We start from the raw sequence: 13290 nt of genomic DNA on the forward strand, positions 1-13290 counted from the left end.
TATAGGGACAGGACATCCCGCCATTTGTTCTGGACTGTCCGCAAGAACTAATTGGTGGTGCAGACGTGGGATTGTAGAAGAAGGGTGTGCTTGGGTGTTGTTTAGGATTATTGTCTGTTTGTGGATTGGACAGGAGGATTCGGGAGTTACTGTTGTCAGGGCAAGACGAGGGGTTGTGGATTTTGCCACCTTAGCGTCAAAGGGGCTCTTGGAGTCTTATCAGTCGTGTTATCAGCTGAAAATCGGGCGTTCTCCGGTGTTCCTTGTGTTGGGACAGAAAGTCCCGCAGTTTGTTCTGGACTGTGCAGAAGAACTGATGTCGAGACTTGGGCTTGTAGATGTCTTGCCTCGTCAGCGTCCATCTTGCTCGGTCAGTTGCATGACGCACGCGTTGGGCTTCCATGATAGGAAGATGCCATGAATCTCTTTATGCCCTATAGTTGTATCTCTCCTTGTGCCCTGCAATTGGCTGGCAACCAGTTCAGGGTGTACCCTGCCCACTGCCCGTAGTTAGCTGGGATAGGCTCCAGCACCTCCGCGACCCTCGTGAGGAAAAGCGGCATGGAAAATGAATGAATGAATTCTGCTTGTTTTCCTTAAACTATGGTGTAAGTGCTATTTATTTTATATTGGGTGTGTTAGAGTAATACAAACAGTAAAATCGAGAAACTATACTATTCCCTGACTGATTATATTATGTGTATTAGATTAATACAAAGAGTCGATCGGTAAATATGAGAAAAGATACTATTCCCTTCATGGCAACGAAACTACTGGCCAAGTATTTACAAAGAAATTGAGGAAATGACACCAAAATGTGAGATATGTGCACAACACCACTATAAACAAGTGAAAGAGCCCATGTTAGTGCCTGACCTCTCCACAGCACCCTGGGAGAAAGTTGGCACTGACTTGTGTCATCGGCATGGAAAGGACTCCTCCTATTTCTTCTCAATCTGTGTCCCTCCTCTGTCTCAACAATGAAAGATCTTGGACTGATTTCTCTGAGCAGAGTAGCTTTTCTGTCCCAACAATCTGGTCCTTCGATCCCTACATTGTCATTTACGAAGAGAGGTTTCAAGCATCAAATTGTTTGTCTGTATTCGAGCATTTTCTTCTTGTCAGTCCAGTTTTTGTTTTCACGCACATTTGGTATTTGTGGAAGTGTGGTACGTAATTGACGACCCATGAGTAACTCAGCAGGGGACGTGCCACACTCCATTGGTGCTGGTCTGTAACTCAATAAAGCAAAGTAAGGATCAACATTACATCTTCCATTGGCACAATTTTATAGAGATGTAATCTCGTTTTTTTGTCAAAATTAAATAAAATTCTGTCCGGACATTTTAGAGGTCATCATAAAAAAATAATCCAGGATTCAATTTCCCGTTTTCTTGAGGTGTCGGAAGCGATTGCGAACGAGTTTGTGCGATATGACGTCCCGTCTCCGGACGTCGTCGGCCCTGTTCGGTCCCGCCCGCTGACTGATCGCGTTACGGTGAAGCAGAGCTGCGTTGTCAAGAGCAGAACGCTCATGCCGGCCGGCGGCATCCGGTGACAGAAAGCCAGCTCAGGGGGCCAATCGGAGGGGATTGGACGTGAAGGCGAGCGCCGTCCTCAACGTTCGCTTGGGGATGTTCAAACAAAGCAAAATGATATCAGTTTGTCGTCTCAGATTGTGCATCTGGTTTAATTCTCATCATTGCTATGATTTTGGAGGCTTTTCCTCAGTGTTCATCTGTCCTTGCAGCGGCATCGGATCCAGCCGATGCTATCGTTGCATTTACAAGCTGAAGCTTTGAAGGTAACGGAGAACAAACATCTTCAGAAGTGCAGAACAGAAGAACGGATCAGAAGGAAAGAGGCGAGAAGGATGAATGACAATGTAGCAAACATGAAAGAAAAGAACAGAGAGAGATAAGAGATCCTTTGATCCAAGCGCCACGCTGCGGTGAATTTCTTCATCTCAAAGTCAAAATGGCCTTCAAAGACCGGAACATGCAAATGTTTTGAGGTGAGGTCCCTATCGGAAAGGTCAATTGATGGAATTTGGATTGGTGCTTAGTTTCAAATCGGTAGAGTCCAAAAGGTGCAGGCTGACCCACACTGGCAGGGCTCAAAGTATTAACTAGTACACGAAGTTCTAACATCCTCTGCTGGTAGAAGTCAAGAAGTGCGAGTAATCCAATTCAATGGAATCGGTTCAGAATGATCCCCAATCGTTTAAAGCAGGGCCGGCCCAGCCTATACGCAGACTATGCAGCTGCTTAGGGCCCCTGACCACTTGGGGGCCCCCAATCTTGCGTTTTTTTTTTGTTTTTTTTTTACCACAGTTTGCTTTATTTGACTTTTGTGAGTTTTGATACTTGATTACAAGGTTAAAAAAAATAAAGGTTCTTCCTTCTTTCTTTCCTCTTTTAGAAAAAGGTTTGGCGCTATCTACTGTAAGTACTGACAATCATTTGGGGCGAGAAGTTTTAAGTATGTAGTGCAACAAAATCTGATTAATATACAAAATATGGACATATGGGTTGGATTGCATGTATGGGTTTCACAGTACACTGTGACGAAATGGTGGGCCAAAAATACGGGCCCCTTTGCATTATTTTGCTTAGGGCCCCCAAATGGCCTGACCCCTGAGAAGAGGTATCCAACTCCGGTCCTCGAGAGCTGTATCCAGCTTGTTTTCCATGTCTCCCTCCTCCAACACAACATGACTCAAATAATTAAGTTATCAGGCTCCTGCACAGGTTGCTGATGAGCTGATCATTTGATTAAGTTGTGTTAAAGGAGAGGGACATGGAAAGCAAGCTGGATAGGGGTTCTCAAGGACTGGAGTTGGATACCCCTGGTTTGGTGAACCTAAACCAGACATGTCCAAAGTCCAGCCCAGGGGCCAAATGCGGCCCGTGGTAAAACTTCATCCGGCCCCCAGCCTCTGTCATAAAATCAATAACATCTGGCCCGCACACAGACTTAATAAATTGGTCAGCAGTACTGCTACCAGCATATGAAGTAGCTTACACACTAAATGCTGTCCTCATTTACCCACTAAAAGGCAACAGCACTCTAAGCAACATTACCCCGTGTGACCCTTCCATTTTTCTGCAATGGCGACAACAACAAAAAAAAAAAGAAAGTTGACTGCGACGGCCAACGCTTCAAGGATAGGTGGAAATTTGACTATTTCTTCACTGAAATACGCAACAACTGTGTCTGCCTCATTTGCAGAGACAGTCGCTGTTTTTAAAGAGTTCCATGTTAGGCTATATTACCAAACAAGACAAGATTAGTGCTGCAACGATTAATTGATTAACTCGGGTATTCGATTACAAAAAAATTATTCTAATTATATTTTGTTAATTTCGAGTATTCGTTTAATTAAAGTGCCGTTTTAATGGTTTATTTTGAAAGTGTTTGCAATTAGTTTTATTGATGAGGGTGGATACACTGCCCTCTGGTCTGCTTCTTTTCACATGGCTGAATCCAACTGCTCCCTGTTAAGACCAATGTAAGCTAAGTTTTTGTTTGAGCTAATGTTTTTAATGCATTCTTAACTTAGTTTATAGGTATATTTAGCCGTTTTTTGTGGGAATTTGTGTCTGAGCTATTTGTTAAGAGCACTGTAAAAAAAAAAAAAAAAAAAAAAAAAAAAAAAAAAAAAAAAAAACATTAGCATTTAAGTTGGCGGACTTTTTCCTATGTAAGTTAGCCAGTTCTTTTGTTGTACATTGATCCTCATAAATATATATATATATATATATATATATATATATATATATATATATTATTTTAGGGCTGTCAAACGATTAAAAACTTTTATCGAGTTAATTACAGCTTAAAAATTAATCGTAATTAATCGCAATTAATCGCAATTCAAACCATCTATAAAATATATTTTTCTGTAAATTATATATATATTCTGTAAAATAAATTGTTGGAATGGAAACATAGGACACAAGATGGATATATACATTCAACATACGGTACATAAGGACTGTATTTGTTTATTATAACAATAAATCAACAAGATGGCATTAACATTATTAACATTCTGTTAAAGCGATCCATGGATAGAAAGACTTGTAGTTCTTAAAAGATAAATGTTAGTACAAGTTATAGAAATTTTTATATTAAGACCCCTCTTAATGTTTTCGTTTTAATAAAATTTGTAAAATTCATCAATCAAAAAATAAACTAGTAGCCCACCATTGTTGATGTCAATAATTACTTACACAATGCTCATGGGTGCTGAAGCCTATAAAATAAGTTGCACCCAAGTGCCAGCAGAGGGCGGCAAAACTCCATAAAACACAATTAACAAGTGGGCGTTTCACTCTACTGACATTTAAATCTCTCTGAGCGGGACATGTGCATTAATTGCGTCAAATATTTTAACATGATTAATTTAAAAAAATAACGTTAACGCGATACTTTTGACAGCCCTAATATATATATATATATATATATATATATATATATATATATATATATATATATACCATTTGAGGCTCAGCTCAGTATTTTAATTTTTCATGTTTCTGATCCGATTACTCGATTATTCGAACTAAATAGACCATCGATTAATCGACTACCAAAATATTCGATAGCTGCAGCCCTAGACAAGATTACAGGGAAGATACGGAGCGAGAAATTGAAGAAATTGAAGCAACGTGAAGCTAGTTAAATTTCACAGCAACAGTATTTCACAAGAGCCCGAGAGTCAAAAGAGAACGCCACAAAGGCTAGTTGCGAGATTGTTGAAATTATTAATTAAAAACAATAATAAAGCAAATGTGACACACAGAATGACTTGCTAAAATTTGCTTAAATATATTGTTCTACGTAAAGGACGTCAGCCAGGATCGGCCCCCCACATTTTTACCGCACCAAATCTGGCCCCCTTTGCAAAAGGTTTGAACACCCCTGACCTAAATCTTTATGCTTTCTAGGAGCATCACTAGATTTTAAGAACAGGGGTGACTTAGCCCCCAGGAGTTACACAGGATGTAAGTGAACGTAGCATACAAGCACAAAACTTCACAAACAACTAACAGCTAACTTACTATCATTACTCTCCGACTCACCTTTAAAGTAGAGGTTTCTACCTTGTCACCCAATAAAGGAAGTGGAGTGATTATTATTCATGTATTATTATGACTATCCACTGATGATAATCATACTTGAATGAGCTCAGATCCTGTACTCATCTGCATAAAGTGAGAAACACAGCTGATGCTCCAGAAGGAAGTCATCCCAAAGATAGTGGTAAAAAGAGTGCACACTTAACTCTACTAGGACCTTCACAATGGATTTCAGACTAACTGGCTAGCAGCAGCTAAGTAGCAGTGTTATTGTAGGGCTGAGATGTAACTTTTGTTCGCAAAACAACAAAGGTAAAGACGTGCGCAAAGACCAACTGCGGGAAAAAAAAGGTAGTTCCAACTGCTAGCTTGGTCACAGGGAAAACATGGACTGGATTTCCCGACATGCGGGCATTTTCTATCTGAACAAGTGGAATAGATTGGATAACGACGCACTGGAGGGGCTCTCTACCTGACTGAAGTAAGGGGAAACTGACAGATTTATGATCATATTTAAGTCAATAATGACAGGTTACATGATTAATGATTCAAACTAATATTCTGGCAACTTCATAGCCAGTATGTCAGCATTTGTTGTTGTTAGTATTATTATTATTTTAAATAAAAAACTATTTAGGGGGGCTTAAGAATATTTTAGGGGGACTGAAGCCCCCCTAAAACACCCCTAACGACGCCACTGATGCTGTCCATTAAAATGTTTCCAAATTCTGAAAAAATAAGGTGCACCTATTAAAGTCATCTTCCGCAGCCACTTCATCAGGTGCGCTTTTTTTTTTTTACACCGAAAAAAACACTCGGTGCCCTCACCCCCACTTTCTGATTGGCTGTCATCTTGTGAGCGTGACTTCGAACATCACCGCACAATTGTACAACGAAACTGAGGTGCTCCTTACAGTGCAAATAGTAAAATGGCAAAGTAGTAAAATGTAGAAATCTTGAAATATTCACCAAAAAAAGCACAATATTTGTCTCAAAGCTGCATTTCAGTGGGAATTTGGTGGAACTACAACTGGTTATTTGGTGATTAACTGCGCCTCAGCCTCATGAACAGAAAATGCATTGTATGGATGAATGCCTTAATTGTCATTGCATAATTGTACAACCAAATTAAGGTGCTGTCTACAGTGACAGTAGTAAAATGCAGTGGTACCCCTGCTTACGAAATTAATTGGTTCTGGAAGTAGTTTCTTATACTGAAAATTCTGTGCCGGGATTGCCCCCTGGCAGCATAGGGTCGGTTTCCGACGGGCTTACACTCACAAGGGATTCACATGATTACTGGTTTCTAGATCACAGAGCGGATTTCTGTACACTTCACCCCTCGAAAATCACTTAGCTTATAGACCTCCTCTTCTTTCCCAGGTCAACAGGCCCCTCACATGGTGTCAACCGGAAATACATCTAGCTGTCGATGGCAACAACATATTCATAGTTAGTGTAGGCATTCGATGTATTTGTTGTGTTTTTCTTGTGTTTCTTTTCTTTTCTTTTGTTCCCCCCAACCCCTTCCTGTTCGCTGCTTTGTAATAATAAATTAGGTATAATGAACGATCACAATGGGAGTAGTATGTCATACTCTCAATGTGAAACATTAAAACTGTTCAGAACAACCGGACACTTAGACTTCCATTCTCTGTGTCAAACAGCTGAACAGGACAGGTTGAAAAAAAAAAAAAATCAGTCGTTTATTTTTAGTGTGATTTGAAAAGGAGTGGGAAGAAGAAAACTGATTTAATACCACCCCTATACTCATCTAATTAAGAAAAAAACAATCTAGCGACTTCCTTCCAAAAATGTAGGCAACCAAAATCAGTTCAGTTTTGTACATACACATTTTTGTACAAATCTGTACAAATGTGTATAAATCTGTCATAATGCATAAAAATGCAACAAAACATGTAAAAAAATATACTGTTTGTTACAGTTGAATTTTTGCACAATAAAAATAAAGAGTTGTGCGTAATGTATATATAAAAAAAAAAAATAGAGACAAGAACAGTAATGTTTAGTTCGGATTTGATCTGTTTTATTGTTTTATTTGCTGTTTTGACTTTTAGTGCGATGTGTTTTCTTTTGTTTGTTTGTTTGTTTGTTTTGTTTTAGTTTTTTTCATGAAGTATTTTTATCGTTGCTGTAAAGCAATTTGAGGACCTTTCGGGTTTTTCTATAGGTTTATATAAAAATACATTTGATTTGATTTGATTTGATTAAGCACAATACACGTTGAAATGCTGCTCTCCAGTGGGGGTAATGTGGAACTGCAACTGGTAAATTCACAGAGAAAATGCACTTTATGAATGAATGTCATAATTGTCATTGCGGATTTGTACAACGAAATGGAGTTGCTCTTTTTATTAATATTGCAAAAGAATAAAATAGATTTTGTTTAAAAAGTTTGCGAACCGGAAGTAAAACACAAACCGGAATAGAAAACGAGGACCAGTTTTGTTTGGCGTGTTGAGTAAACAGTTTTGTTTGGCGTGTTGTTTATTTGTACGCGTTATTTTTGCGTGAGTCAATGGCACTGAAACGTCATGATTCGGAGTTCCGTCAAAAAGAGTGACCTCAATGACCGAACATTTCACAATGACCCAACAAAAACAGAAGTACAATCTGAATGCATTGGACGTGTATTGCTGTCAACGGCACTGAAACGTCACCGTTTGCATGAATGTCTAAAAGAGTCGCCTCATAGACCGAACATTTGGCTGTTTGGCATGTTTCAACAGCAAGAACAAAAGCAAAATCTGAAAGTTTCGGACGTCTATTGTTGTCAGTGGCAGAGAATTTGTTTGTCCTCATACAGAAATCATATTAGAATAACAAATATATTTCCCAACAGGCCAGTACCCTTATGGGAACTTCGGGTTTGAGCTGCACAATTTGTAAGGCGGTGGGAACTTTGGGGCCAAGAAGACGGGGGGAATGAAACTCGCAAAAGAATGTGTTTGTGTTATTTATTGTAATCTCTTGTTTTTTTTTTATTTATGTTTTACAAGTTAGACTGTATGTTACTGTAAGTCCCACCTATGGTTATTTGGGCAATTGCCCGTGCTGTGCAGAGTATAGCCTAAATAATTGTAAATTGTTGTCGTAACATTTACACCATGAATATGATCTGAAATTGAGACTTGTAAGTCCCACAGTTTGGCAAGTGGGCATTTGCGTGTTTTTTTTCGCACTATTTTCTGCGTATGTTCGGGGACCTGTGCCCGTCTCATCATCCCTGCGCTGTCATATGTACAGTGGGGCAAATAAGTATTTAGTCAACCACTAATTGTGCAAGTTCTCCCACTTGAAAATATTAGACATGCAGGCCTGTAATTGTCAACATGAGTAAACCTCAACCATGAGAGACAGAATGTGGAAAAAAAAAAACCGAAAATCACTTTGTTTGAGTTTTAAAGAATTTATTTGCAAATCATGGTGGGAAATAAGTATTTGGTCAATACCAAAAGTTCATCTCAATACTTTGTTATGTTCCTTTTGTTGGCAATAACGGAGGACAAACGTATTTTGTAACTGTTCACAAGCTTTTCACACACTGTTGCTGGTATTTTGGCCCATTCCTCCATGCAGATCTCCTCTAGAGCAGTGACGTTTTGGGGCTGTCGTTGGGCAACACGGACTTTCAACTCCCTCCACAGATTTTCTATGGGGTTGAGATCTGGAGACTGGCTAGGCCACTCCAGGACCTTGAAATGCTTCTTATGAAACCACTCCTTTGTTGCCCTGGCTGTGTGTTTGGGATCATTGTCATGCTGAAAGACCCAGCCACGTCTCCTCTTCAATGCCCTTGCTGATGGAAGGAGATTTTCACTCAAAATCTCTCGATACATGGCCCCATTAATTCTTTCCTTTACACAGATCAGTCATCCTGGTCCCTTTGCAGAAAAACAGCCCCAAAGCATGATGTTTCCACCCCCAAGTTTCACAGTAGGTATGGTGCAATTGAGTATTCTTTCTCCTCCAAACACGAGAACCTGTGTTTCTCCCAAAAAGTTCAATTTTGGGTTAATCTGAAAAATAACACGTTCTACCACTCCTCTTCTGGATCATACAAATGCTCGCTAGCGAACCGCAGACGGGCCTGGACGTGTACTGGCTTCAGCAGGGGGACACGTCTGGCCGTGCAGGATTTGAGTCCCTGCCGGAGCATTGTGTTACTAATACTAGCCTTTGTTATTGTGGTCCAAGCTCTCTGTAGGTCATTCACTAGGTCCCCCCGTGTGGTTCTAGGATTTTTGCTCACCGTTCTTGTTATCATTTTGATGCTATGGGGTGAGATCTTGCATGGAGCCCCAGATCGAGGGAGATTTTCAGTGGTCATGTAGGTCTTCCATTTTCAAATAATTGCTCCCACAGTTGATTTCTTTACACCAAGCGAAGAGTTACAGAAAACGTTTGGCCTCCGTTATTTCCAACAAAGGGTACATATCAAAGTTTTGAGATGAACTTTTGGTATTGACCAAATACTTATTTTCCAACATGTTTTGCAAATAAATTCTTTAAAAATCAAACAATGTGATTTTCAGTTTTTTTATTCTACATTCTGTCTCTCATGGTTGAGGTTTACACATGTTGACAATTACAGGCCTCTCTAATCTTTTCAAGTAGGAGAACTTGCACAATTGGTGGTTGACTAAATACTTATTTGCCCCACTGCACTTTGCGTTCCGGCACTTTATGATTAACAAATTAAGCACCGAGTATTGGGTGGTGTTACATTATGCATCCACAAGATGGAGCTGAGCTAAATACAATGCCATGCCATTATTAACCAATTTTGATCTATATATACAGTTGTGGTCAAAAGTTTACATACACTTGTGAAGAACAAGTTTCCAGTTATTTCTACAACTCAGATTTTTCTCTGATAGAGTGATTGGAACAGATACTTCTTTGTCACAAAAAACATTCATGAAGTTTGGTTCTTTTATGAATTTATTATTGGTGAACAGAAAAAAGTGATCAAATCTGCTAGGTCAAAAATATACATACAGCAGCGCTAATATTTGGTAACATGTCCCTTGGCCATTTTCAATTCAATTAGGCGCTTTTGGTGGTCATCCACAAGCTTCTGGCAAGCTTCTGATTGAATCTTTGACCACTCCTCATGACAGAATTGGTGCAGTTCAGTTAAATTTGATGGCTTTCTGACATGGACTTGTTTCTTCAGCATTGTCCACAAGTTCTCAATGGGGTTTAAGTCAGGACTTTGGGAAGGCCATTCGAAAACCTTAATTCTAGCCTGATTTAGCCATTCCATTACCACTTTTGATGTGTGTTTGGGGTCATTGTCCTGTTGGAACACCCAACTGCGCCCAAGACCCAATCTTCGGGCTGATGACGTTAGGTTGAAGAATTTGAAGGTAATCCTCCTTCTTCATTATCCCATTTACTCTCTGTAAAGCACCAGTTCCATTGGAAGCAAAACAGCCCCACAACAGAATACTACCACCACCGTGCTTGACGGTAGGCATGGTGTACTTGGGGTTAAAGGCCTCACCTTTTTTCCTCCAAACATATTGCTGGGCATTGTGGCCAAACAGCCCGATTTTTGTTTCGTCTGACCACAGAACTTTCCTCCAGATGGTCTTATCTTTGTCCATGTGATCAGCAGCAGACTTCAGTCGAGCCTCAAGGTGCCGCTTTTGGAGCCATGGAGATGCAAAACACGCTTGACTGTGGGCACTGACACCTGTGTTCCAGCAGCTTCTAATTCTTGGCAGATCTGCTTTTTGGTGATTCTCGGTTGAATCTTCACCCTCCTGACCAATTTTCTCTCAGCAGCAGGTGATAGCTTGCGTTTTCTTCCTGATCGTGGCAGTGACAAAACAGTGCCATGCACTTTACTCTTGGGACCTGCAGCTGCTTTGAAATGGCTCCAAGTGACTTTCCTGACTTGTTCAAGTCAATGATTGTTCAAGTCAATAATCACTCACAAGAAATTGCTAATTCGTGTTGCTGTATGTATATTTTTGACCCAGCAGATTTGATCACTTTTTCTGTTAACCCATAATAAAGTCATAAAAGAACCAAACTTCATGAATGTTTTTTGTGACAAAGAAGTATCTGTTCCAGTCACTCTATCGGAGAAAAATCAGAGTTGTAGAAATAACTAGAAACTCAAGAGAGCCATGACATTATGTTCTTCACAAGTGTATGTAAACTTTTGACCACAACTGTAAGGCACATCGGATTATAAGGCGCACTGTCATCTTTTGAGAAAATTGAAGGCTTTCAGGAGCACCTTATAATGCAGAAAATACGGTAATCATGAAGGCTCATTATGTATTGTCATTTTGATAGTTGGCTAATATAGCTAAGATAGATACATACAGAAAATGTTGCCTTAGTTATAAGGCATATACTGTATAAGGCTTTCAATTTTTTTGTAGCTCCAGATATATATAAATATACACTCACCCGCCACTTTATTAGGTACACCATGCTAATAACGGGTTGGACCCCCTTTTGCCTTCAGAACTGCCTCAATTCTTCGTGACATGACACATTATCCTGCTGAAAGTAGCCATCAGAAGTTGGGTACATTGTGGTCATAAAGGGATGGACATGGTCAGAAACAATACTCAGGTAGGCTGTGGCGTTCCAATGATGCTCAATTGGTACCGAGGGGCCCAAAGAGTGCCAAGAACATATTCCCCACACCATTACACCAGCAGCACCAGCCTGAATTGGTGAAACAAGGCAGGATGGATCCATGGTTTCATGTTGTTGACGCCAAATTCTGACCCTACCATCCGAATGTCGCAGCAGAAATCGAGACTCATCAGACCAGGCAACAGTTTTCCAATCTTTTGTCTATTGTCCAATTTCGATGAGCTTGTGCAAATTGTAGCCTCAGTTTCCTGTTCTTAGCTGAAAGGAGCGAAGGCGTGGTCTTCTGCTGCTGTAGCCCATCTACCTCAAAGTTTGACGTACTGTGCGTTCAGAGATGCTCTTCTGCCTACCGTGCCTACCACCTACCTTGGTTGTAACGGGTGGTTATTTGAGTCACTGTTGCCTTTCTATCAGCTCGAACCAGTCTGGCCATTCTCCTCTGATCTGAACAAGGCATTTAAGCCCACAGAACTGCAGCTCACTGGATATTTTTTTCTTTTTCGGACCATTCTCTGTCTAACGAGCAGTTGGACAGCTGTACCGAATAAAGTGGCCGGTGAGTATATATATATATATATATATATATATATATATATATATATATATATATATATATATATATATATATATATATATATATATTTTTTTTTTTTTTTTTTTTTTTTTTTTTTTTTTACTGCAATATGGTTCCATCAACATTTTGGGTTGCGGACCCTTGACCTAAACCTTGATGCCGTCCATGTAGTAAAAACACAACAAGCCCTCATTTGTATTCATATTTAATATTTAGACATGGGGTGGGCAACAGCCATTTTTTTACAGCACAATTTGCATAATTTATCAATACCTCCTGTATACAATCACAAAACCATGACAGTATAGATATTTTTTTTCTGTTTACTTACAAGTGAGGAGAATAAAGAACCGCACGATCATTATCTTTGTACAGTTGGCATACATCATCAATAAATAGCCACCCCAAACCCCACCTCTCACAATTACATTTTGTTCTAGCGCTTTCTCTACACATTAATCTTTTCTTTTAATGGATTAGTCATCAGAATCTGGACACAAAAATAGTATGAGCCACCAAGGAAACATGCAACATCCAGTGTGAGCACATTGACGATTCTCCTGCGACTACTCGAGCGGTCCAAGTGTGTGTACTGTGCCTTGATTGAGAGAAAATCAACGATTGCACACTTCTTTTATTTTTTTGTCCATTAAAAGACCTATTGCTCCCAAAGCCCGGTGTGTTTTAAAAAAGGAAATGTATTTACACCTGTGTGTTTTGTGTCGATATGCTTAAAGACAGACCAAATGCCATGCACTGAACTGAAATGAAAAATAAAGACGCACGCTCAAGATGACCTTAAAACCGGGAAGTCTCTTTTTGGTCATTGCTGGAAATGAAGTGAGAAAACGGGAGGTTTTTAAGTGGAATTTTCTGTAAACGGGAGAAATTCTCTGAGTTTCAGGCCTTTGGAACTTAACTTTGTAAACAAGCACTACGTACATGCGTAGAAAAAAAAAGCACTGTAAACATAAACTGTCTCACAGG

The sequence above is a fragment of the Corythoichthys intestinalis genome, chromosome 13 (genome assembly GCF_030265065.1).
Source record: "Corythoichthys intestinalis isolate RoL2023-P3 chromosome 13, ASM3026506v1, whole genome shotgun sequence".
Classification (NCBI taxonomy): Eukaryota; Metazoa; Chordata; class Actinopteri; order Syngnathiformes; family Syngnathidae; genus Corythoichthys; species Corythoichthys intestinalis.